This window comes from Megalobrama amblycephala, linkage group LG11, assembly GCF_018812025.1.
Source record: "Megalobrama amblycephala isolate DHTTF-2021 linkage group LG11, ASM1881202v1, whole genome shotgun sequence".
NCBI classification, from domain to species: Eukaryota; Metazoa; Chordata; class Actinopteri; order Cypriniformes; family Xenocyprididae; genus Megalobrama; species Megalobrama amblycephala.
This window is the reverse complement of record NC_063054.1, coordinates 22654223-22680299: the sequence shown is the minus strand read 5'-3', so window position 1 is coordinate 22680299 and position 26077 is coordinate 22654223. Positions and strand designations below refer to the sequence as shown.

Sequence of the window (26077 nt, the reverse complement as noted above, 5' to 3'; positions counted from 1 at the left end):
GTTCGGTTTCTCGCACAAACCGATCGTTTCGTGTCTTAGGACATCGATGTGTCGTCATGAGCCGCAGGGTTTAATCTGGATTTGTCTATGCAAGGTTTTTCAACTCTTATTGATCCAAGTTCCCATTCACTCCTATTATTTGACTGTCAGACGGCAACGGTTGCAGTTAAAAATCATCATTTGTGTTCTAATGAAGAAACAAAGTCACCTACATCTTGGATGCGCTGGGGGTAAGCAGATAAACATCAAATTTTCATTTTTGGGTGAACTATCCCTTTAATGGTTTAGTTAGAAGTTAGGCCACCTTTTAAAAGCAACCTTTTTATTACTTCCCTTCCTTTGAAACCAAATAACTGATTTCTTGTTGCATTGCTGCATCAATAGGAAGAGAATTACAATAATATAAATGATGTTTCAAGTGCCCAACCAAAATGGACACTGATTACCATAATGGCGAGTACAAACAAAAAACATGTCAGGAAAGTCGTCATCAATTTATGAAGTCAACTTATGTGATGTTCTCTCAAATTTTTCAGTTGTATTGACAATTCAACATTCAATATGACTTTGGGAAATTAGTGAATGCAACTAGAGAAAGATAACTGCAGAAGTAGAGGAAATGAGTGAAAAGTCTATTAAGAATTGTCCCAGGTTTTTAATGCTTGACAGAATAGCATTCAAACCAATCAATTAATCTTAACTTGGGTTTTCTGAGTAAACAAGGTGTAGTATGTGAATAGTACAAATTAGCAGATTTAACTATTAGTAAAGTTAACTAAAAGTGTTCATTAGAACATCTGTTGGATTTTACAGTGTACCTTCAGTTGCCTGTTCATACAATGATATACATTTAAGAACAAGAGCGGAAAATGGATAGATTTCAAATGCAGTGTTAAGGGAACTATTTACAGATTAAAAGATTGCCTGAAAAAACAATTATGTTAAGGACAATTACCATTGGTCCATGACAACAACTTCCATTGAGATGAATAGGAACACATTATTTGTTAATCCATTCAAATCATTTACTGATAAATTGAAAACCTTCCCTCAGTGGAAAAAAAAAGGAGGCATATTTAAGGTGCACAATCAATATGCACCATATATAATGTAAAGAAAAACTAAATATAAAAAAAAGGGGTACACTGAAAATGAAACTTTCCGGTGCATGGCTCAAACCGATGATTCTTTTGTTTAATACATCTTTTCATGGTCATTGCATGCAAACTAATGTACTGTATGTCAGGGGATAAAAACTAAAGAATAAAGACTAAAAGAGCACTTCTTCTCTGGAAGAAAGTGAGTCTCAGTCAGCTGATGGTAAGAAAAGGTAACAAATGTAACAACGCATTACTTTCCATTAAAAATCATAGTGAGTACTGCAATATTATGTTTCTTTTAAAATGTAACACGTACACAAATGACAATGATTTAGTGGTCAAATGACTGATTATGTGTTTTATCTTATGCATATATACTTTAGTGCCATTCCCAGCTTCCTCACACCTCTATTTGTTCCTGTGTACTCTGTAGTGTCAAGGTTTTCCTCTCTATAAAACATCTGGCATTGCTAGCATCTTCCAAGAGAGGCTGTTTTGCATGGTCTCCAGAGGTAGGGCAAGGAAAACAATGGAGAATTCAGATTGTGAGGTAATAAATCTGCTAAACCTGTTTCATTGTTCTTCCCTGAAGTCTTAGTTGCCATGAATTATGTTGACATAATTGCCAACATGCCTCAGAGCAAGTATAAGCAGCTTCAGGAAGCAAGTTCGCGTCTCATCATGTAATAACCCGGCAACAACATACACGTTTATATACGCAATCCAAAATATTACACCAACATATATGCAATCCAAACTATTACTTCCTGATCCATCTCTGGAGGATTTTGATGGATTTTGGTTGCAAATGAAACTACACTGCGTTCCAAATTATTATGCAATTGACATATCAGTAAGATTTCAGTACAATAAACATTCAGATTTTAGTTTTTCTAAGAAAATGTTTGTTTGTTTATTTATCCATGTCTTTTTAGATAACTGGTGTCAATCTCAGACAAAATAATTTGCCAGATCTATAGAAACCCTACTTAGAGGTTGTTCCACATTATTAAGCAAGTCACAGTTCTCATGCAATATGGGGAGGAAGAAAGATCTTTCTGAAGATGAAAAGCATGAAATGGTGCAATGTTGTGCAAAAGGCATGAAAACAACTAATATTGTGTGAAACTGAAGGGAGATTATCGAATTATCATAAGATTTGTGAGTGATTTAGAGCACAGCAGAACTCGGTCAGATAAAGGCTTATTAAGGAAAGTTCCTATCAAAAAATGTATTGTATTAAAAGGGCAGATATAAAAAAAGCCAGTGTTGAGCAGCAAACAGGTATTTGAAGCTGCTGGTGTCTCTGGAGTCTCAAGAAGCTCTCCATGCAGGCTGGCAGTTGTGCTTAAAGATGCATTTCAGCCACTCCAAACCAAACCTCACAAAGAGAAACATTTACAGTGGGTGTAGAAATACATTTTCAAACAGTTTTATTGCTGTGGTGTTTTTTTTGCAGCATGGGATAGTGCATAGTGCATTGTACAATAGTGCATTGTACTATGCACTATCCTCCTTTTTATACCATAGCTGAAAATGGCCAGTTATGAACTCCACATATCTTGCAAAATTCATTTTAATACCCTCCATCTCACTTCCCAGTATTCCAGCCCAAATCATCACCCACCAGCTCCTTGCTGACGTCGCAGTCTTGTTGGAACGTGGTGGCCATTCACCAACCATCCAGAAATCCATCCATTTAGACCATCCATTGTAGTACGGCATTAGTCAGTGAATAAAACTATTTAAAAATGAGTCTTCATGTATTTCTACACCCACTGTAAATGTTTCTCTTTGTGAGGTTTGGTTAGTGGTGTCTAAAATGCATCTTTACGCACAACTGCCAGCCTGCATGGAGAGCTTCTCGAGACTCCAGAGACACCAGCAGCTTCAAATACCTGTTTGCTGCTCAACACTGGCTTTTTTTATAGCTGCCCTTTTAATACAATACATTTTTTTGACAGGAACTTTCCTCAATAAGCCTTTATCTGACCGAGTTCTGCTGTGCTCTAAATCACTCACAAATCTTATGATAATTCGATAATCTCCATTCAGTTTCACACAATATTAGTTGTTTTCATGCCTTTTGCACAACATTGCACCATTTCATGCTTTTCATCTTCAGAAAGATCTTTCTTCCTCCCCATATTGCATGAGAACTGTGACTTGCTTAATAATGTGGAACAACCTCTAAGTAGGGTTTCCATAGACCTGGCAAATTATTTTGTCTGAGATTGATCCCAGTTATCTAAAAAGACATGGATAAATAAACGAACAAACATTTTCTTAGAAAAACTAAAATCTGAATGTTTATTGTACAGAAATCTTACTGATTTGTCTCTTGCATAATAATTTGGAACGCAGTGTAATTGAAATCAGTTGTGTATGAAGCTCAGTAAATGTACACAAAATGGCAGTTAATCATGTACATGTAGGTGTATACTCAAGCTTCTGGTCTTGTGAACAGTCGAAACAATGGTAAATCCAACAAGATGCATTTAGAAAATAGATGCCTGCCGACAACTAGATGACAGCTGAATGCTGCCATTGAACAAACAAACAATAGTGAACATCTTGAACATGTATAGCAGCATTGATCATGAAGTGATTCAGTGTTCTTGAGGGAGTTGTAAAGCGTTTTGAAAAACGCTATATATGAAGGGCCATTTTAACAAGATTCGGTTTATTGCAGCAAAGCCAGTACATCTGATCATAACCCACTGGGACAAGCCATTTCATTTTTGCTTATTTACACACAAACACATTATTTTTCAGTTCCGCAAGGCCTCCTATTATATGTTGAAATGTAAGGGGCTTTAATAATCCATGCCTTGCACGTTTAAGTAGACATTTGACCTTGCAAGGCTGAGAGATGGAGCTGCTTAAGACAGTTTGTATGAAAAAAAGTATTGAAATGTGTCATCCATTAAATAAACACATTTCATATGTGAAGCTGAATGGCAATCAATGGAACTAAGTGCAGTTCAGGTTTAGGTAAAAGCCAACAACTGATTCAACATACGAGTGCCAAATTCATACATTTTCAGAGACAAACAAGACTCTGATGGAACTGCAAGGTTTGAAAGCTTTTCACAAGTTTCAATCTCGGGTCTGACCCTCATAACTGTCTTTCACTTTCAGGTTGGCCTCCATGTCACTAAGCTGATGTGAATATGAGACAAACACGCCACAAAAAAAAAGCATTGCAGGAACACTTCTTATGTTAACTAGCACTCCTGCAATATTCTCAAATCTCTACAGAAAACGCCATTAAGGCCAAACCTGTCAGGTTGTTCCCTACCGGCATTAACTCATAGGGGAGATTCCTGATGGATGAAGGTGAGGTATGCTCTGCAGGTGTCCGCTGGGAACATCTTCATTCACCCTTTCTTCGCTCCGCTCCCCATCTCTCCTGGGAAAAGAGCGGTAAGGGTAGCATCCTCGGCTGCTTCCAGCGCATTAGCTCTGATCAAACGGCGCCATGCTTCTCCCGTGCCCCTCTCAGCTCCTGCTCTCCAAAACAGAATATGTGCATTAGAGCTCATGCATTATGAATGGAAGAAGACATATGTTTTGAAATATTGTTACCGAGGAAGAGGAAGAGGTTTAAAAACTAATACACATGATCATTTATCCATTATGGTTTATATAATATATAATATAATGGCTGAGCAGTGAGTGGGAAATGGAAAACCCAGAGTGGAGCTGGAACAGATCACTTTAAGTGGTGAGGAGAAATTAGGAGAAAAAAGTAAAAAACTAACAGGCCAAACCTTGTGTTATATGTAGATATTTTAGATTTCATATAATTTTGTGAAATATAATATTATTTATTTTATTTATAATTTATTTTTGTGAGGGAAAAGCCTTGAGTGTCACATGATCCTTCAGAAATCATTCTAATATACTGATTTGAAACATTGCTTATTATTATCAATGCTGAAAACAGAGGTGCTGCTTATTAACGTTACTGTAGTATGAAGCAGAGCAGGACTGAGTGTTGTGGGAGCTGAACGAGGTGCAACACACGCCGCGAGCAGTGGAACTTTTATTATGCCGCAGTCGCAGTCGCCGGCGCCGCTTCCGCTTTTCCGGTCATGAGTATGAGGTAACACAGCTCTGTTTATCATATTAGATACATATGAGTGTGTTGAAGATGTTATAACGTTATAGTGTTTGCTCGGCGGCTGCTGTGAGACACTTGTTGCGTACTGCAGTAACAGTAAGCTAGATCGATTTTAGAATATCATATTAAATGCTGGGTGGCTTGTGTTGATAAATGGCATGCAATTAACTTTAAAACGTATTGTATGATGGAGAAAATGCTGTATTACTGTTACTAAAAATAAAGCTGCATCTGATTATGCTATGTTAGCTACTTGACAAAATAGTGTTTTTCTCTGAGGCATGGTAAAGCATGGTACTCGCAAAAAAACAAGAAAATTAGATTTAAAAATAAGACTAAACGTGTTGAGCTATATAACAATAATTAGTTTGTCTATACATATATAAAATCAGTTGTTCCCTTGTCTATTAAAACCCCGGAAACCGAGGGTAACGCGGGTATGACGCAATTGACAGGCGACTCCTCACATGTCCCGAAGCCTTGGTTAAAATGGCAATTTTCTCACAATTTACAAATAGTAGCAAACATTTGGGATATTGTAAGTACTCAAGTGAACAAAATATATAACTATTTTTTGGATATTTTACTGCAAAATTCTTACATATTGCACCTTTAACCCTTCTTTAATAACCTCCACCAAATATTTCCTGTAACTGCGAACCATACATGCCCAACAGTCAGGAGGAATTAGGCAACGTTCTGCTTTACAAAACTGCTTCTAATCATTACTTTTGAGGTGAATCCCTCCATTGAGGACATGGCAAAGCACCTCAGTCAGTTTAAGGCCAGGACTCTGAGTGGGTCAGTCAGTAACAGCAGAATTTCTTCTGTTGAAGCCATCGTGTTGTTGATTTACACTCTACTTTGGGTCGTTGTCCCATTGGATCACCCAACATCTGTTGAGCATCAATTCAGACACAACAAATTTATCTCTGATAAACTTGGAAATTTAATTTTCCATCAATGATAGCTCTGAGGCAGCAGCTCCAAACCATGATGAGCTTTTGATATTGGTCTACTGTGGCTTTTTCCCTCCCCACACAACATTGGTTTTAGTCCATATAATATTTTTCCAATAGCACTGTGGAGCATCCAAAGGCTCTTTTGCAATCTTCAAACATTTAGCATTTTTTTTCCCTTTTTGCTTGTTAGTTGGTTTTGGACAATGGCTTCCTCCATGGAGTCCTCCCATGAGCACCGTTCTTGTTTAGTGTTTTATGTGCTGTCGACAACTCAACAGAGATTTTCCAGAATCTTTCCACCTGGCACTGTGAATATTTACACAATGTGTTCATTACAGACAAGACAATGCATACCTTGTGTTATTTATTTAGGCAGACTATGTTTTTTTTCCTGTTGTTGTTACTTGTTAGTTGATCTGATCAAATTGTATGAAGAATTTAAACAGAAATCCATGGGTTCACAACATATTTTTTTAAAAGTATACAATTCAAGTGTGGGGGTCGGTAAGGGGGTCGGGGGGCCTTTTTTAATGTCTTTGAAGTCTCTTATGCTCACCAAGGCAGCATTTATTTGATCAAAAATAAAGTAAAACAGTAATGTTACGAGATATTACAGTAATAATAACTGTTTTCCATTTTAATATATTTTAAAAATGCAATTTTTTACTTTGAGCTGAAATTTGAGCTTAAAGCTGAATTTTCAGCATCATTACTCCAGATCTCAGTGTCACATGATCCTTCAGAAATCATTGTAATATGCTGATTTGGTGCGCAAGAAACTTTTCTTATCATTATCGGTGTTTAAAGGATTAGTCCACTTTTAAATAAACTTTTCCTGATAATTTACTCACCCCCATGTCATCCAAGATGTCCATGTCTTTCTTTCTTCAGTCGAAAAGAAATTAAAGTTTTTGATGAAAACATTCCAGGTTTTTTTTTTCCATATAGTGGACTTCAATGGGCACCAAACAGTTGAAGGTCAAAATTAGTTTCACTGCAGCTTCAAATTGTTCTACACGATCCCAGATGAGAAATAAGGGTCTTATCTAGAGAAACCATCACTCATTTTCTAAAATTTGTTTTTTAAATTATATAGTTTTAACCATAAATGCTCATCTTGAACTAGCTCTCTTCTTGTTCTCTATTAGAATTCCAGCAGTGTAGAGGCTGCTAAGTGTATTACTGCCCTCCACAGGTCAAAGTTTGAACTAATTGTTATATACTACTGAACTAGCATATTGCATATAAAAATTAGTTCAAACTTTGACCTGTGGAGGGCAGTAATACGCTTAGCAGTGTCTACACTGCTGGAATTCTAATAGAGAATGAGAATGTTGCGTCACTGCACTTTGACTCGTGTTGCATTTCGGGAAGGCGTCGCCATATTAGAAGGATACGCTATCCGTTGCCATGGTTACTCTGACAGTGAGACGGTCAGACCGAGAGAAATAGCGTGATATTTGTTTGCAATTTTGCGATACGCCGCAGTTTCTTTGAATGAAATGGATAATGACGAAGTGAAAGGAAAGTGGCTCTATCGGGAGAGACTAAATAACACCTTTTCCTCCCATAGAAAACCGATATAATGTACTTATTACTTAATGTACTAAGAAAGACAGTGATAGATCAGACCAAACTCAGTAAACAGCATACTAATAAAGTAAAGTTGAGCCCATGATGTGAACGCAACGTGTTTAAATTCACGAGCGTTTTCGTCACATAGAAAACTGTTGAGAAACGTCGCTTAATTTAGCCTTATAATGATATTAAAAAACAAATTCGGCACAACCCAATTTTTCTGTGCTTTATTAGTATAGTGTTTACTAAGTTTGTTATTTTATTGGCACTGTCTTTTTCTTTATGGGAGGAAAACACGTGTAATTAAATGTGTTGCGTTCATATTCTGGGCTCATCTGGGTTTCTGTCCGTAGTATGCTTTATGTTCAGACCCTTTAAGCAATTAAAAGCAATTTTTTAAGTTTTTTTTTTTTTTTTAAAGATTTATTTTTGGCGTTTTTGCCTTTATTATGATAGGACAGTGATCAGACAGGAAGCGAAGTGGGAGAGAGAGAGGGGGACGGGATCGGGAAAGGACCACGAGCCGGGACTCGAACTCGGGTCGCCCGAAGCGCATTAGCGCTACATGTCGGCGCGCTACCCATGAGGCCACCGGCGCCGACAGCAATTTTTTAAGTTTAAGTTATTAGCAAGCAGCATTATTTAGAGAAACTGCTTGACATCACTATGTATGTATCGCAAAATTTATTTATTAAATTAATCTGCTTTCTCTCTCTGTTGCGCTTTATCTCGGGTTCACTGAAGAAGTTACCATAGCAACGGATAGCGTATCCTGCTAATATGGCGGCGCCTTCCCGAAATGCAACGCGGAGTGAAAACATCGTGACATAATTCTCATTCTCTATAGAGGAGAAGAAGAAGAGAGCTAGTTCAAGATGAGCATTTCTGGTTAAAATGTATAAAAAAAAATTTTTTTAGAAAATGAGTGATGGTTTCACTGGATAAGACCCTTATTCCTCGTCTGGGATCGTGTAGAACAATTTGAAGCTGCAGTGAAACTAATTTTGACCTTCAACTGTTTGGTGCCCATTGAAGTCCACTATATGGAAAAAAAAATCCTGGAATGTTTTCATCAAAAACTTTAATTTCTTTTTGACTGAAGAAAGAAAGACATGAACATCTTGGATGACATGGGGGTGAGTAAATTATCAGGAAACGTTTATTTAAAAGTGGACTAATCCTTTAGGAGAAGAGAGGGTCTAGCTAGCCTCTGTTTTGTTTGACAACACTTCGAACGTCAACAGGATCACTTAGAGCACCTTTAAAGCATTAAGTTCTTAAAAAAATACTGACCCAACACTTTTAAAATGTAGTGTAAAGCTTGTCAGAGGTACGTTCAGTTTTGAGTTTTTTTTTTTTTACTGTCAATGCTGTTTTCCTGCATGCCTGAGTTTGTTATTAGTTACTATGGTTACTCATTTGATTAGTCATTCTGTTCAGCTGTTGCCTAATTAGTTCCCTTTGTTTGTTCCCTGTAAATAAGTTCCCTTGTTTCATTTGTGAGTTGTCCGGTCTCATCAATGTATACTTGCGATTTACCTGCCTTTATTTGTGATTCATCTTCTTTATCATGTGCTTATATTTAACCTGATTGTGACAGAGCTACAGTAACACACACTCTTTCAATTTGTGAATGTTAGCCAATGCATTATGTATTCTAGACTAACAATGAACAACACTTTAATCTAGCTTTAAAAAAATCTGTAAATGTTAATTTCTACATTAATACATATACAACTTCTCAAGTTGTATAAATTAACATGAGTTAATGTATTATTAATGAACATGAATTAACAATGAACAAATGTATATTTATAAATGAACATGAACCTAGATTTATAATTGCTGTAAAAAAAGTTGTTGGTTCATGAAATCTAATGCTTTATCTAATGTTAAAGAATTAAACTGTATTGTAAAGTGTTACAAAAACTACAGTTTCAGTCTGTTTATAATTCACAAAGTCAGACAGATACTATATGCGTCTTCGGCATGTTTTTCCCCGTTTTTAGGATCATAATTTCAAGCTCATATCTTCATTAAACAGGTAGCATTTTATTAGAAAGAAACATAACCTTGACTCACAAGGACAGACAGAAGAGAAAAAAGCGCATCTCTGATTTCTGTTTGTGTCATTAATATTTATTAGAAGGCAGCAAGTGCAAAAGTGTAGGCACCAGCAAAAAAGTTTATCAAAGTACAAGCTGTTTATCAGGGTGGTCATGTAATTAGTCCTGGGTGAATATAGTCTCCTTTACATTACCTTAACCTGCTCTGGACAGGGGGTCAGGGTCCAGGAACAGGGTCCTGCCAAAACTTCCTCATAAATAATTTTCCTCTGCTCATCTCTAGCTTCTCTGCTGATCAAACACTCTAAAACACAGTAGGAGTAAATTATGGGGACATACTTCTAGTGTTTGTGAGAGTTTCAGCTCTGCAGGAAGAACTTGGGAGATGCTGATTAAACATAAATGTAGCTATGCTTCTAAAGTCGTGCAATTCTGCTGAGACCAGAGTATAATTTTATCATCAAGTATAATTTTTTAACATATCCCTTACGTACCACATAAATGCCACAACGGTAGGTCTTTATGTAACTTTAATGGGACGTTTTGAGCACATTTTTATGTATTTTCTTTTTTTTTTATATCAAAGTCAGAGAAACTAAAGTAAATGAGGGATAGAAGCTACTCAGGATACAACACGAGCTGGATTTGAACCAAAATCCCCTACTTGAGCACCACATCACATTATGTCTGCATCATGTCAGTACACTTGAAAAAAGCTTCCAGATTTACTGTATGCATGTCACTCATTCTTTATATAAATAAACGGGTTTGGAATGACATGGGGGTGAGTAAATGACAGATTTTCTTTTTTTTGGGGGGGGGGGGTGAACTATGCCTTTAAGTGCAGCAGCAAACTGACTGTTCGCATTCTTTTTTTTACTGGAAGATATTACAAAATTGTAGGAGAGGCTGCAAAGTTAAAATAAATATTTATTGACCCATGTAAGCTATTTATATGTCAACAAATCACCATGAGTGATTCATGGCACATGTTGTAGGGATTTCATTTTTGTTTGTTTTACTCTTTCATTTACTTTTTTCCTCCTGTATGGTAATAAAGTTGTTCAGCAAGTGATATTTCCTGTCATAACATCAAGCCACAAACATGTTTTCATTTAAAAAACAATCTTCTGTGTCAGTGATTGCAAATACTCATGCATATCCCTGTGTTAATTGTTCAGTTTTTAGCAGGTGTCAATGGCAATTTCCTATTCTGCTATACCTAATCAGACATTGGAAAAGAACCAGGCTTTGCCCCTGCTGTGCATAATCATATTATTTTTCTTGTGCTGTTTGTCACCCCCATTTTGATATGGGTTGATTTTATGCTAGGCTTTATATAGAGGGATTTAAGATATTTTTATGCAGCCTCTGTTTCATGCTTCTTATGCAACTAAATGTAAAACTTTAGCAAACTTCTGCTGTGACCCCTGTTTGACAGTGCAGCACAAACCGCATGTTATCTATTATTTATGGTCCTTTCGATTTACTTCAGAATGGTTTAGTTCACATTTTCAATAATTTTTTTGACTAGCCAGAAAAATTGAGCATGGTTTTTCATTCCATTGGTAGATCTATTGCAGTTCTGCTGAAGGTAAAATATAAAACAAAATAACAAAATAAATAAAAAAATTAAATTATTATTATTAGGTCTACTATGTTTATTATTATTATTATTAGGGGTCAAGCCCTGAAGGGCCGAATTGGCATACCGAGTTGAACGATATCCAATTTTCTTTGGTCGGCCATTTTGAATTTTGTTATAAAATGCTGTGTTTTACGAACACATGAACGTATCATAACAAAACAAAACTCAGTATGATTAATAAAGGCCATGTTCTTGAGAGGACCTGTAAAGTTTTAGGTCAGCATACCCTAGTGGTCAAGAGATATAATGAATTTTTTGAAAATGCTTATATGAACAATTCAACATATTTTCATTTAACTTACATCATTAAATTTGTTGGCTTATACCGAGTCCTACGATACCAAATTTGCCATATTCTTCTATACTTACTGTCCGCCATATTGAATTTTATTCAAAAAGTACTTTTTCTAACTCCTCTTACAAAATTTGTCCAGTTTGTATGAGATTTGGTATTTAGCATCTACAGAGACTCATGACAAGTTATTAAAAGATTTTTGACAGACTCAACCTTTGTTTTATACTGCATCAACAAATTTGACTGCAAGAAAGCCAAAATGGATATACATGTCGTCACAGGCATGACTTGAGGGTGCATGCAAGTTTCATCATAGCGCCACCTACTGCTCAGAAGTTATAAACCATGTTATCATGTTATAAGTGCTTTAACTCTATCCTAACCTCATGATCACAGATGTCCACAAATATTTCCTTTTCTGCCCTTATTGACTTGACCCTGTAATTGCTGCTTGCAGCCATTTTATTATTATTATTATTATTATTATTATATTTTAGGATTAGTATATTTGCAGGAACATAGTTTCAAGACAAGCCAGCTGTACACTCTAAAAATGTTGGGTTGTTTCAAATCATGTTTGGGTCAACTGTTGGTTTACATTTTTAAATTAAATTTTTAAACCCAACGTTAGGGTTTGCCCATATTTGACCCAAACATGGGTTGAAACAACCCAGCATTTTTCACAGTGTGAGTTTACACTGCAGGGACTGCACATGTGTGATACATGGCTTCACATTCTAACGTAAGAACCAAAGGAATGTGTGAATTAACAATATATGTCAATACACAAGAGCACTAGCCCTATGCCTCCATTACTCACAATATGCAATGTATTCTTAGACATTTCTGTAGCATTCAACACAGACTTTATTCACATGCACTGCTACAGTATATGTCCCTGGTGTAATCAGTCTATGTATAATGCTTGTGTTTTACCTGAAGCATTGTAGCAGGTAAAGAATGTGGGTCAGGGGGAGGCAGTAAGAGAGAACGGCAATACAAAACATAAAAATAAAAATCACAATTATTTGCCATTTTAATAAAGCATATCGAAATGTCATAAAGCAAAAGACTGTGGAAGAAACAGAGAGACAGAGAACTGGAGAAGAGCAAACAACTTTAAGAAAACTTAAGATATAAGTCAAGATAAGACAGAGACTAAGAGAAAAAGGGTTAAAAGAGAGAAGATCCGAGTTGAGTGGGGTGCTGTGATGCTCTCAGCTCTCTATAATCCCAGATCACAGTGTTCTGATAGCATCTGCCCCTCTCACTCAGGATTAACAATAAGGCAGCGCAATCCAACGGTCCCTCTCACACATCCGTCAAACATGTGGTTCCTTCTCTAGTGGGTGGCCAACCAGAACACAACCATGGGTCGGTGCACTCATTATGTGATACACGCTGAGAGTAATTGATGCCAATCTCTGTTTAAATGGCAATTAAACTAAAGATATTTGTTCTTCGAAGCATGTCTCAGAGGTATCTCTATAATAAAGGAATGAACACTATTTAACTGAACATGAGAAAATTAGACAACCTTGTTAGTGTAATAGCAATACACATAAATTACAGTAAAACTAGCTGTAGTTGTCAGAACTTTTGAATTTACTTTAAGTAAATAAATACAGTGGTAATGTTACAGAAAGGAATTTTAGTGACAGTTATTTATGTGTCATAAAATTATTATTAAAATCACTTTTTACTCTAAATAACATAAATGCACTAAATTAACCCTATAAAATGTTACATAAAACACTCCAATGTACATAACTAAGTACAAAAATAAGACTTTTTCAATAAAACCTAAAAATAAATGTAAATAGTTCACTCCTTTTCCAATAAAGTTTTTACTTATAAAACCTGAAATTGTAACCTGTGGCATGAAAAAGTATGTGAACCCCTTGCAGAATCTGTGAAAATGAGAATTATTTTAATAAAATAAGAGGGATAATAAAAAATGCATGTTGTTTTTTGTTTAGTACTGTCCTGAGTAAGATACTTTACATAAAAGATGTTTGCATTTAGTTCACAAGACAAAACAATAGCTGAATTTATTAAAATAACCCCATTCATAAGTATGTGAACCATTGATTCTTAAAGGTCCCGTTCTTCGTGATCCCATGTTTCAAACTTTAGTTAGTGTGTAATGTTGTTGTTAGAGTATAAATACAATCTGTAAAATTTTAAAGCTCAAAGTTCAATGCCAAGCGAGATATTTTATTTAACAGAAGTCGCCTACATCGAACGGCCAGTTTGGACTACATCCCTCTACTTCCTTCTTTAATGACGTCACTAAAACAGTTTTTTGACTAACCTCCGCCCACAGGAATACACAAAAAAAGGGGGCGTGGTCTTGTTGCGCTCCCACGGAGAAGAGCAAGTGTTGTAGAGTGTGTTTGCCGCCATGTTGTCGAAACGCTGTTATTTTCATCCCGCAGTCCAATCACCGTTGTTTGGCCTTCCCAGGGACACTGTACTTTGAGATCAATGGTTACAATTTATGTTTAACTCGGTTCCGAAAATTATAATCCACATGTAAAACTATGTTTACAATAACACTGAGCGCATGCATCTCCTTGTTATGGTAAGAGGCGTGACCTTTCCGGGCAAGATGCGCTAAGCTGCTGTCGAATCACAACACAGGAACCGCTGGCACAATCAGAACTCGTTACGTATTTCTGAAGGAGGGACTTCATAGAACAAGGAAGTCATCAGCCCGTTTTTATGACAGTGGAAACAGCGGTATACAGATAAGTAAATTATGTGAAAAATACTGTGTTTTTTTACACGCGAAACATGAACACATGTTATATTGCACACTATAAACACAATCAAAGCTTCAAAAAAACACGAAAAACGGGACCTTTAATACTGTGTGTGGTTACCTGATGATCTACGACTGTTTTTTTTGTTTTGTGATGGTTGTTCATGAGTCTCTTGTTTGCCCTGAGCAGTTAAACTGAGCTCTGTTCTTCAGAAAAATCCTCCAGCTCCTGCAGATTCATCAGTTTTCAAGCATTTTTGCATATTTGAACCCTTTCCAGCAGTGACTGTATGATTTTGAGATGTGTGTTTTCATACTGAGGACAACTGAGGGACTCAAACTCAACTATTAAAAAAGGTTCAAACATTCACTGATGCTCCAGAAGGAAACATGATGTATTAAGAGTCGGGGTGTGAAAACTTTTCTCACAATTTTTCTTATTTTGTTTAAATATCATTGTTTTTCATTTAGCACTGCCCTTCGGAACCAACAGAAGATACTTGCATGCTTCCTGGCAGAAAAATTAAGTACAATTTACCTTGATATTTGAATTCAAAAGTTTTCACCCCTCGGCTCTTAATGCATCTTGTTTCCTTCTGGAGCATCAGTGAACCTTTTTTAATAGTTGTGTTTGAGTCCCTCAATTGCCCTCAGTGTGAAAAGATAAATCTCAAAATCATACAGCCACTGCTGGAAAGGGTTCAAATATGCAAAAATGCTTGAAAACTGATGAATCTGCAGGACCTGGAGGATTTTTCTGAAGAACAGAGCTCAGTTTAACTGCTCAGAACAAACAAGAGACTCATGAACAACCATCACAAAACATAAAAACAGTCGTAGATCATCAGGTAACCACACACAGTATTGAGAATCAATGGTTCACATACTTTTTCATGCCACTGTATGTACATATTGCTTGGTAAATATACATTTTTCTCTGTAAATAATAAAGAAATGCATATATTTTACTCTTTATATTCTTTTAACATTGTCTCATTTTAGAGTAAATAAAAAAATATATAATTTTTATATGATGTTTTTACTGTACTTTTTCCCCCCCATAGCATTTTTACATTCTTCTGTTTACTAACATTTTTACAGTCGTATATACAAACATATTGTTTGATGTAGTCAAAGATAATTTTCTGGTAACACTTTATTTTATTGTCTTTTAACTAGTTGCGTATTAACATGCATATTACTAGAATATTGGCTGTTTATTAGTAATTATTAAGCACATATTAATGCCTTATTCTGCATGACCATTGGAATGACTGAGACAAATCAGACACAATTATCTGTCATATTTAACAAATAATCTTTAAAAATCACTCTGAGGCCCGCGGGACCCTCCCCCACAGACCAGCCTGTGCAAGGGCCTCAGTTACCATGGCCCATCAGATAAGGCTTAGTTTATTGCCCCCAAGTATATGGCCACGTGGAAAAGCAGAGGCAAAGAGACCCATAGCCCTCAAAACAGACTTTCCTGCATTAATTTATAGATGAACTGATCTATAAATGAACATGCATCCCAGGACACCGTGTTTAGGACTATGACTGTTTTGTGCAGCATCTTTTGTATGATATTTTGTGTTAGGCATATTTTAGGATAAGGACACCGTGTTTAGGACTATGACTGTTTTGTGCAGCATCTTTTGTATGATATTTTGTGTTAGGCATATTTTAGGATAAGAACCTAATCCTTTTTTTTCGTTTCTAAATGTTCAAATCATGACTAAAAATGGTATTTCTTAGACTGGATCAAGCTAACGCACATGCACAGTCCTAAATGCGTGTCTCTTGTACCTCATTTCGGAGGCGCACGTCTGACTGTTTCTACAGGAACCGGAGCTTCTAACAGAGATTGTATATTATAACGAGATGAGAGGGTCTGTATCTCTAACCATTGGAGAAAGCGTAATAGCTAACTTAATTACGTGCGGAACCTCTCAGCCTATTGTGTAATGGCAGTGACATCAGTACCCACTGTTCAAAACTCCTTCCCCGCATACCGCCAGAGCGTTAGCATTAGCCGTTACGCTTTTTTGGCTAAAGGTTGCAGGCTTGCCTTCCAGTGGCTTAGCTTCTAACATCCACTGCAGTGATGCGATGACTTTACCAATCGGCGATTGGCTTTTATTTAGAAGGTGATACTTATTCCGCCATATTGCGCGTTGCACTTTCTCCCATTCAAAACAATACGAGTGACGCGTCTTGTGTTATTCTATAGTCTTTTGCTGCGTTCACGCCACCTCGTATTTACCGGAATCTTGAAATGGCAACACGTGACGTTATATTCGGAGCTGTTCACGTCCTTTAGTCCTTGGACTGAGAATTATGCATTTCTATGGCACCACTATCAATGCCTAAATTAATCTACAGCGGTCAGGTGGTACAGTGGCCACGTGGTACATGTGGGAGCTTTCAGAAAACTCCCAGCTTACAAGCTGTAATTACGAGCTCTAGTACGAGGACATGAATGCTACAGTTATCTACAGGAATTACGAGGGCGCACCTTTTGATACTCCTCATACAGGTCAGTTTATTTGACGAATTAAAATTGTGAGGTAACGCAGCACTGTTTCACTTGGTCTAGTTGCACTATCATACTAAACTGCATTTGAGTGTTTTGAAAGTTGTAATGTTATTCTATCATACTGATGATATTCTAACATTTCATCGTGTTGAGCTATATAACATTGGTTAGTCTTATGTACATTTGCTTAACGTTACCTTGTCTAATAATGTGCAAGAGCGGCGTCTCCGTCAAGCCAAAGTTTGTCGCAAAGCTCTCACCATTTCGGAAACGTCCCTCTGATATAGATCCTCATTTTATTTCTCCTTTTGTCACAAAGTTTGCTTGACATGGTCCATAATGTTTGAATGAAACAAGAACCGCTAGACATTATGCAGCCTGTCCGCGTCTGTTGCCATGGTTACTATGCAGTAAAAGGAAACTAGGGATAATGCAGATATTACTTCATTGACAGGCGACAAGTGACAAGGGAGGGACGGGCACTATTTAAAATTGTGAATTTCTCTGAATTTACAAATTCTTGGAAACATTTAGGATAATGTAAGTACACAGCTGAATGAAATATATAACACTGTGCAAGTGGTTTTTGGATATTTTAATATAAAAATATTACAAATTGTGCCTTTAACGTAAACTCACCTATACGAAGTTTGGTGTCTACGAGTTTGTATTCTGAAGATTTAAATGATCGTGTATTTGATATATTGATAACTATGCAACACAACAGTATAACAAGAATCTTTAATAGTTTCTTCTTCAACAGCTCAGCCAGTTTAATCATGCTCAAAGACAAGAGCCATAAACAAGTTCCCGCTACAGAAATTTCTCTTTCCTCATTGGTCAGGTCCACCCTGGGAGGTGGGACTTCTTCCAGACCTTAAAAGCCATTGCACCATTTCCTGTTCCCACTTCGGTTTCACTCCATCATTTATCATTTTACCCATGTACTTGTGACTTGTGTGTATGTATGCATATGTTAGTTTAGTTATGTGTTCGTTATTTAGTTAAAGCTGCAGTCCGTAACTTTTTTGGTTAAAAATGATCCAAAATCAATTTTTGAGCAAGTACATAACCAGCCAGTGTTCAAAACTATCTCATTATCTTGTCTCGATTCATAACGGTAAGCTTGTAATAATGTTTTATAATAAGAGCGACGAGTTCGTCTGTGCGTCATTACGTCACGTCCGTAAACAGAAAGAAGGAGTCCAGGCAAGTCGATTTTATCACGTGAGGACGCTGCTGGTAGCGGATCATTTATAGCCTGTTCTCACAGCAGCTGAAATAATTAAACTTATCATTTTGATGGCGGATTGTAATCCAGAAAGATCCAAATGACAATCATCAGTGACAACTGGAGATTCACCCGTAGTCAAAAAGCAAAAGACTTTGGACTGTTGAGTGGCTACAGAAATTGAAATCTACAGGTAACGCTAATATACACAGTCATGCTGATGTTGTTAACATTAACGATTTGAGAACAAAGTATAACAGTAATAATAATTTGCACAGTTTGGCATGATCCGAGCTAAGCGATCGTTAGATTTAATCATCATTGGCAGCGCGATTTATTGTAAGCCTAATGCTTTTTTCCTCAGTTGGTCAGAACAAAAGTGGCAGAAATGTTACTTACTTGTTCAGATGATATTTTCCAATGAAAATTATTATATTGGTCATACTTTCAAGATGTAGAATCTGTGATTCTGAAGTACAGTATCCACCGTTGCGGTGATTGACAGCAAGCATTAGATTCATCCGCGCTGACGAGCTGTGCCGAGGCACAACGCACGTACAGATAACTGTTCCGCATATGACTGCAATTGCAGGTTTCAAACAAGAGATGGCGACAAAGAGAAAAAAAAAAATCGCGGACTGCAGCTTTAATACAACTTGTGCACAATACATATTTGCATAATACATAGATTTTGCTACCAGCTCTAAGTGCTGTAAATGCTAAGAAATAATTATTTTTCTATGGCCATGAAAAATACCCTTCTCTTAGAATTAATAAATAATCAATACTGAGTGTTCACAGAATGAAACTGATTAATTGTAATTTTAATGTAGCTACATCAAGCTAATCTGATTAACTGATTCAAATATTCATAATTAATCATAATTAATAATCATAATAAGTTATGAACAAGTACTAATATTTCCCCTTTGAGCTAATATCGCTACATCTTATTCTACATTCTTAATCCTACCCATTACCTAAACTTAACAACTAACTTACTAACTATTAATAAGCAGTAAATTAAGAGTTTATTGAGGTAAAAGTCATAATTAATAGTGAATGCATGTTCCCTATACTAAAGTGTTAACAATTTTCTCTATAAAGTGAAATGCAAATATATTTCAAAAATATTTATATCTGAACACTCAAGAGAACAAAAATAAATCTATGCACATATTTGGGCACATTTATCATTAAAACCCTCTTGTAATTATCAATTTCCGTGCTGGTTTTATTTGCTATATGGAAAAGCTTACCAAAAAAACTGCAATGATGGCCCAAAGTTTTAGTGTGACTGATGAGCGCTTTATGTTGATTAAAATTTGAATGAATGCGTAATTTTGCCTGCAATTTAGAATCGGCATCTCAAAAGTGGCACTCGGTATAGACTACAGCGTTGCTTTACGCAGCTCTCACAGCTGTGGGCAATTATGCTCTGGAGCACCGGGGCCACCATGTTCTCATCTAACTGTGTTTATCAACTCGCTGAAGTTTTCAAGGAAAGCTGCTGATGCAAAGCAGTGTGTAAACAAGGTTTCCTCTTATGTTCACACTGAAGAGTAAGTCATACAGCAGGAGGGTGTACGGTATGTATGTTTGTGTGAGTAGGTAGACAGGGGAGCGGGTGTTTCTGATTACATGTGTCGCATCTGTTTGTGTGGTTTACATCGTAAAAACAGCATTTTAATATCTGAGCAGACTGTCCCCATCACTGTGAAATTCACCGACCTATTGAGAGTCTGTCTCTGGTGACACTGAATGCACCATTCTGAAGTTTTAATTCTCAAACAGATTCAAAAACAAGCAGGCCACACCATCCAGGTGAAACTGATTTCATGCTGAGTTTATCCAGACTGTCAGAGTTTTCAGTAACTGGCACCCTTACAAAGTAGCCATCAGAGAACTGCATCCAATAGAAAAGTCCCTCTGCTCTTGTTAAAACAGACCCCTGAAGACTAGCAAAATAGTTTCCCCTCTGCATTACCGAGTAAGACGACACTGGAAACTCGGTCTCAACGCATATGCGGATGGCTGTCAACTCAGAGCCACATGCAAAACCGCAGCAAGCGAGGGGAACAAATTCGATTTATGCATTTTAGAGTTTCTCATTATGCATGTGCAGAGTGGGCTGAGCTGGAACACTTATGCAAAGCAGAAGCCAATTTGAACCTAGTAGATGCAAAAGCACAGAAATGTTCTTAAACTGCCTGGTTTGACAGCTTTTTCAGCTGAGGAGTTCTGACAAACACATTAAGGATATTAGCTTACAATCAGTGTTTACTTAACATGGTTTTAAAGGTGTGCCCAGTCATTTTTCCCTACGTTAAAAAGTTTTAATAGCAGTTTTGGGGAAGAAAAAAAAAAAAAAAAAAATCAAACTTTTGTTGAAAGAAATTAATACTTTTATTCAGCAAGGGTGCATTAAATTGATCAAAAGTGACAGCAAAGAGACAATGTTACAAAGGATTTCTGCTTTAAATAAATGTTGTTCTATTCATAAGAATCCTGAAAAAATATATATCATGGTACGAGCAGCACAACAGTTTTCAACATTGATAATAAAAATAAATCAGCATATGATTTCTCAAAGATCATGTGACACTAAAGATTCAGCTTTGCCATCACATGAATTAATCAATTGTAATGCTTCACAATATTACAGTTTTTATTTTTGATCAAAAAATGCAGCCTTGGTGAGCATAAAAAACTTCTTTCAAAATCATACCGACCCAGAACCATTGAACGGTAGCGCATATGAGAGAAAGACTCGAGTTATATCAGTAACCCAGTCGCTCTTTTTTAAAACAGAATGCAATTTTGAAATTTTGATGCCAGTATAAATTAGCATAAGTATTCAAAAGTAGTCTTCAGCTGGTCATGTCGCCCCCTTATTAGACAATTCCGTTCATGTAAAACAAATCAGCTTTTAAAAGGCTACTGAAATGACTGGAGTCTTCCTCTAATGTGAGTGATGATCATTTTAAAGACATTTTTCAAAAGTACTAATCATTTCGTCAACTGTAAAACTTTTTAATGAGGACAAAAATGACTGAGCGGAACCTTTAAGTGCTCTGACCTTTCAAAATCCATAAAATATGAGTATTATATATCTCCCTCAATATTCTGTCTCTGTCAGCTGTTCTTAAGTTGCTGTAGTTCTTTTTGGCTGTAAGTATTTATCAAAATTACATATAAAAGAAAACACATTCTTTTATACAACTGTTATTTTTCTGCTATATCTTACTATGTTCTACTCCTCACCAACAATCACCTCTTTGTAATGACTGTTGTAAATACATTTGACATTTTTGTCAGCCAAAGCTAGAGGACAGCTGAGGATGAAGCAAGCGGCTGACATTTATGGTAATAAACAAGGTAGTGGACTGGCGCCATTGATCCCATCTCTAGCTCCCTGCATGTTGACTATGCAATGCTTTGAAGAGGGATGGTACATAAAAAAGAGTCACAGCTGAGTTAATAAGAGAGACGGAAGAGACGGAGCCTGTCAGGACTGCTGTTCCACATTCAAGAGGAAAACAAAAGAACGCTATTTTCTCATCAAAAGATAAAGAAGAGGGGGGAGGGGTGTTTTCTGCACATGGGATAAAAAACATAAAGGATGGTGTGATGCATTCTTGACCTGCATGCCTCAGCTTGCTGCGTTTTTCATACAGATATATTTAAAAGAAGACAGGAGAATCATTGCTCAGTGACTATTTTGATATTTCACAACAAAGACTGTATTCTTTCATTATTGTAATGAAATGATTAGCATTGTTATTTGTCCTTGAGACAAAAAAATTCTAAGTCCAATCTAACTACACTGTAAAAAAAAATCCCAGTAAAATTTACGGTAAAAAAACGGCAGCTGTGGTTGCCAGAATTTTACCGTAAAAAATACGGTAGCAACGTAAAAAAAAATCTGTTAAATTTACGGTAAAATAACGTATTTCATTAACTGATATAATGTTAATTTACCAACCTAATGAAGTACTAATATCTGTTTTTACCTTTATAATACACTGACAGTCACCAAACACAGTGGTATACAGTGGTATACAGTGGTAAGAAGATATACACCTAGGATGGCTTGAGGGTGAGTAAATCATGGGATAATTTTCATTCTTGGGTGAACTAATGAAGGCCTTCTGAAGTGAAGCAATGGGTTTTTGTAAGAAAAATATCCATATTTAAAACTTTATTAACTATAATAACTAGTTTCCAACAGACGACCGTACGCATCGATTTGCGGTGGAAGAGTAACCCCTGACCTCACGCATGACGTAATGATGAACACGGAAGCGCAGAGGATAGAGCAAAACAAAACACCGGTCACAAATTAGAAGTCTAAAACGAGAATTTTTAAAGAGAAATGTCGGAGGATTTCGATATAAGAGAAGAGGAGCTTGAGTCTGTTGCCCAGCCCTATTTGTTTGAACCACGTATTGCGCAGTATGCGTACAGTTGTCTGGCGGAAGCTAGTTATTTGAATTTATAGTTTTAAATATGGTTATTTTTCTTACAAAAATGCATGTTTCTTTAGCACCAAATCAGCATATTAGAATGATTTTTGAAGGACCATGTGACACTGAAGACTGGAGTAATGATGCTGAAAATTCAGCTTTGCCATCACAGGAATAAATTACATTTTAAAATAGAAAACAGTTATTTTAAATTGTAATGTAATATATTCACATTATTACTTTTTACTGTATTTTTGATCAAATAAATGCAGCCTTTGTAAGCATAAGAGCACTTCTTTAAAAAAATGAAATCTTACTGACACCAAACTTTTTAAAGATAATAATGTGTGTGTGTGTGTGTGTGTGTGTGTGTGTGTGTGTGTGTGTGTGTGTGTGTGTGTGTGTGTGTGTGTGTGTTTATGTGTTGAAAGCAGTCTCAGGGCAGCATCTGCTCCTCTGTGTTTGAATTTGATATTGAATACCACTTAGATATACTTAATTATGTCTTGCAAAAAAAAAAAATAATTGAAGAGCAACTTCCAACTGCCTGCAGCTATGCTCCCTGACACTGTCCGTGATGAAACATTATAACTGGCTGACGGAATCAATTTAGCTCTATTTATTTCATCAGAATTACCACTAAATGAGAGAGCGGCTAAGAGCAAGGCTGTTTGCAGAGAATTAAGTCATCTAATCTTACCAAAAAAAAAAAAAAAAAGAAAAAAAGAAAAGAAAAACAGGTAATTTAAGAGTAGAGGCAGCAGAATTTTTTTTCATACCATACAAGAATTGACCAGAATGTGAATTAACACATTTATGAATGTTTTTTTGATTAATATTTGATGCTTTCTGAAGTGAAGTGACCTTACAGCATTTTATAAAGAACTTTCAAGTTCAAACATAATAAGCGCTTAGCTGTCGGCAGAGTTTTTCAAATATATATATTTTCTCTTCTGTGTAGTTTTTTTCAGGGACAAACATTTTATACTTTCCAAAAGGAAACAGTCGATAAGGGTTAACCTCAGTTACTTTATTGCAAAGTGAATAGGTGAACTCGGCCAACTTCAAAAACAAACTTCAAACACTTAAAAGAGCCCCTTCATATCAAACAAGAACTGTCAGTCGAGAGCTTCCTCAGTAGCTCTACCAACACAAGCAGCCACCACCACCTTACCTGTCCTCCACCGACGCACTCAAGGTCTTCCGAGAAGGGAAACTTGTGTAACTGATCACGTGCTGGATATATCTCCAAACGTTCTGTTCAGCTCCATAAGCGATTCCTCGGCTTGTCCAGCCATCACTGTTATAATCAGAGGCTGCCAGGCTGCGAGCCGAGGAGCCTGATCTCTAAGAACATTCTGTGTTGAAGCGTCATTAGCCTCTGCTCGACCTTAACCTCCCTCCTGAGCACGCTGAAAAAAAGAAACATGAAGAAAAGGGTTGAAGTGAGTACTGAACTGACAGGTCTAGGTGTCCAAGACTTTCTCCTCAGGCAAGAGAGGAACCACTTTGGTGGCCAACAGCACCAGAGATTAAATTGGTTGCTGTACTTGTTGAATAGAGTGTGGCATTAGCTCATTCTATGAGCTCTGACTGGGCTGAATGGCCTATTCACTGTAAATGGAACCATTAATGGGTCTGTCAGGTAAAGGAGAGAGCTCTCAAACAATTATCTGGAAACACTTGAGAGCTAGGTGGTCCGGTGTAACGAGAATGCCTGTGAGGTCGATGGAACTATACCAAGGTGGTTCCATGTGATACTAATGCTAATGTTGAAATATAATATGCCAGTATTGTCATGAGCCAGGCACACAAAACAGCAGCTCTTGCTTATGCTTTATTGAATTTTTATGATTCACTCAAGCTGAAAAAATCTAATGCAGTGTTTGTTTTTCAATCATTTTCATTTCCTTCATCCAGTTCCAAATCACAGAGCATGGCATAGAAAATAAAATTATACCTCAAATGTGGGCTTGCCAGAGATGCAGATGGGCTTGCTAGAGATTTATAACTCTATCTTATTTATGCTATATTTGAAAAAGTTGTTTTGAGCATAATTTTTATAACAGTCACATGTTAGATCTGAGCGCTCAACAATGTGGATTTTTTTTTTTCTAAACCAGTTTTTATATTTGCCAGAAATATTTCTATTATTAATTATTACTTTTTTATTATTATTTTTTAATTTCTACATTATTTTTTTTCCATTTACAAGAAGAATACTCAACACAACAAGTTGGAAAGGTGATGATACGTGGCAACTTTTTGAGCAATGTTGCCGTCAACGGGCAACCTGGAGAGACAGCAACCAATCAGAGAGGAGCAAATCTATTACCAACCCAACCCAATATATACTTTATTATAAACACTTGTTAGGCACTTTATTTCAACTTTTCAAATGTTTTCTTCGTTTTTATTAAACATAAATGTTGTTTCGATCTGATTTGAGATGGGAAAAGGGAGAGTTTGGCAATAGGCGGATTCGAACCCGCGTCGACTGCATCAACAGCTACGTTCACGTGCCATACTCACTACAGCCTACGCCATTACAAATGTTTAACAGGACGCATCTTTTTAGTATTTAATTGAAAATATTCGATGGCTTCGCACATTAAACCGGACACCTGTTGGTTTTTTAAGCATTAAATGAGGTAAATTCACTGTTTTGGGTTGACACATGACAACTTACCATCGTAAAAAGATATAAGTTCGCTCTCCTTTTTTTTTCGCTCTACTGCCACTGAGAGACCGCCATCTTGTTTGAATTTTTTCTGAAATCTCCAAGCTGGTCACGTGATCAGCTGCTAGCATTCTGATTGGAGGATCTCAAAAAACTGCCCACGACCGATCTAATGCTGCGTTCACGCCACCTCGTATTTACCGGAATCTTGAGATGTGCTGTACCAAAGACTATAGAATAACACAAGACGTGTCACTCGTATTGTTTTGAATGGGAGAAAGTGTAACGCGCAATATGGCGGAATAAGTCCCGCCTTCTAAAGCAAAGAGCCAATCGCCGACTGGTAAAGTCATCGCGTCACTTCAGCGGCCGTTAGAATCACCGGTTTCTATAGAAACAGTCAGACGCGCACCCCCGAAGAGACGCGCATTTAGGTCTGTGCATGCGCATTAGCTTGATCCAGCCTGAAAAAAATACAGGTTTTTTGTCATGATTCGAGCGTTTAGAAACTATATTTATGAGTCGGTTGTTGTTAGATTTCATTGGTGATTTCAAATATGAAATTTAATCATAAGGTTGATGAACAGTTTTGGAGAATCTGATGTTTCCCCATTCAAAGAGACAG

The 26077-nt window shown here is 36.7% G+C and overlaps 1 long non-coding RNA gene across 3 annotated transcripts in view; it reads right to left on the bottom strand.

The window, feature by feature from the left end:
- LOC125278040 overlaps positions 1-26077 on the bottom strand; it is a 100154-nt gene that overhangs the window by 11679 nt on the left and 62398 nt on the right. For 2 of the 3 annotated variants that reach the window (XR_007187039.1, XR_007187037.1), the window contains 2 exons: positions 23947-24184; positions 3473-4608 (listed from right to left, as the gene is read on the bottom strand). This is a non-coding gene — a long non-coding RNA (uncharacterized LOC125278040). Of the gene's footprint in view, positions 1-3472; positions 4609-23946; positions 24185-26077 lie in introns of those variants that run through there. The other variant, XR_007187038.1, reaches the window with a different exon arrangement.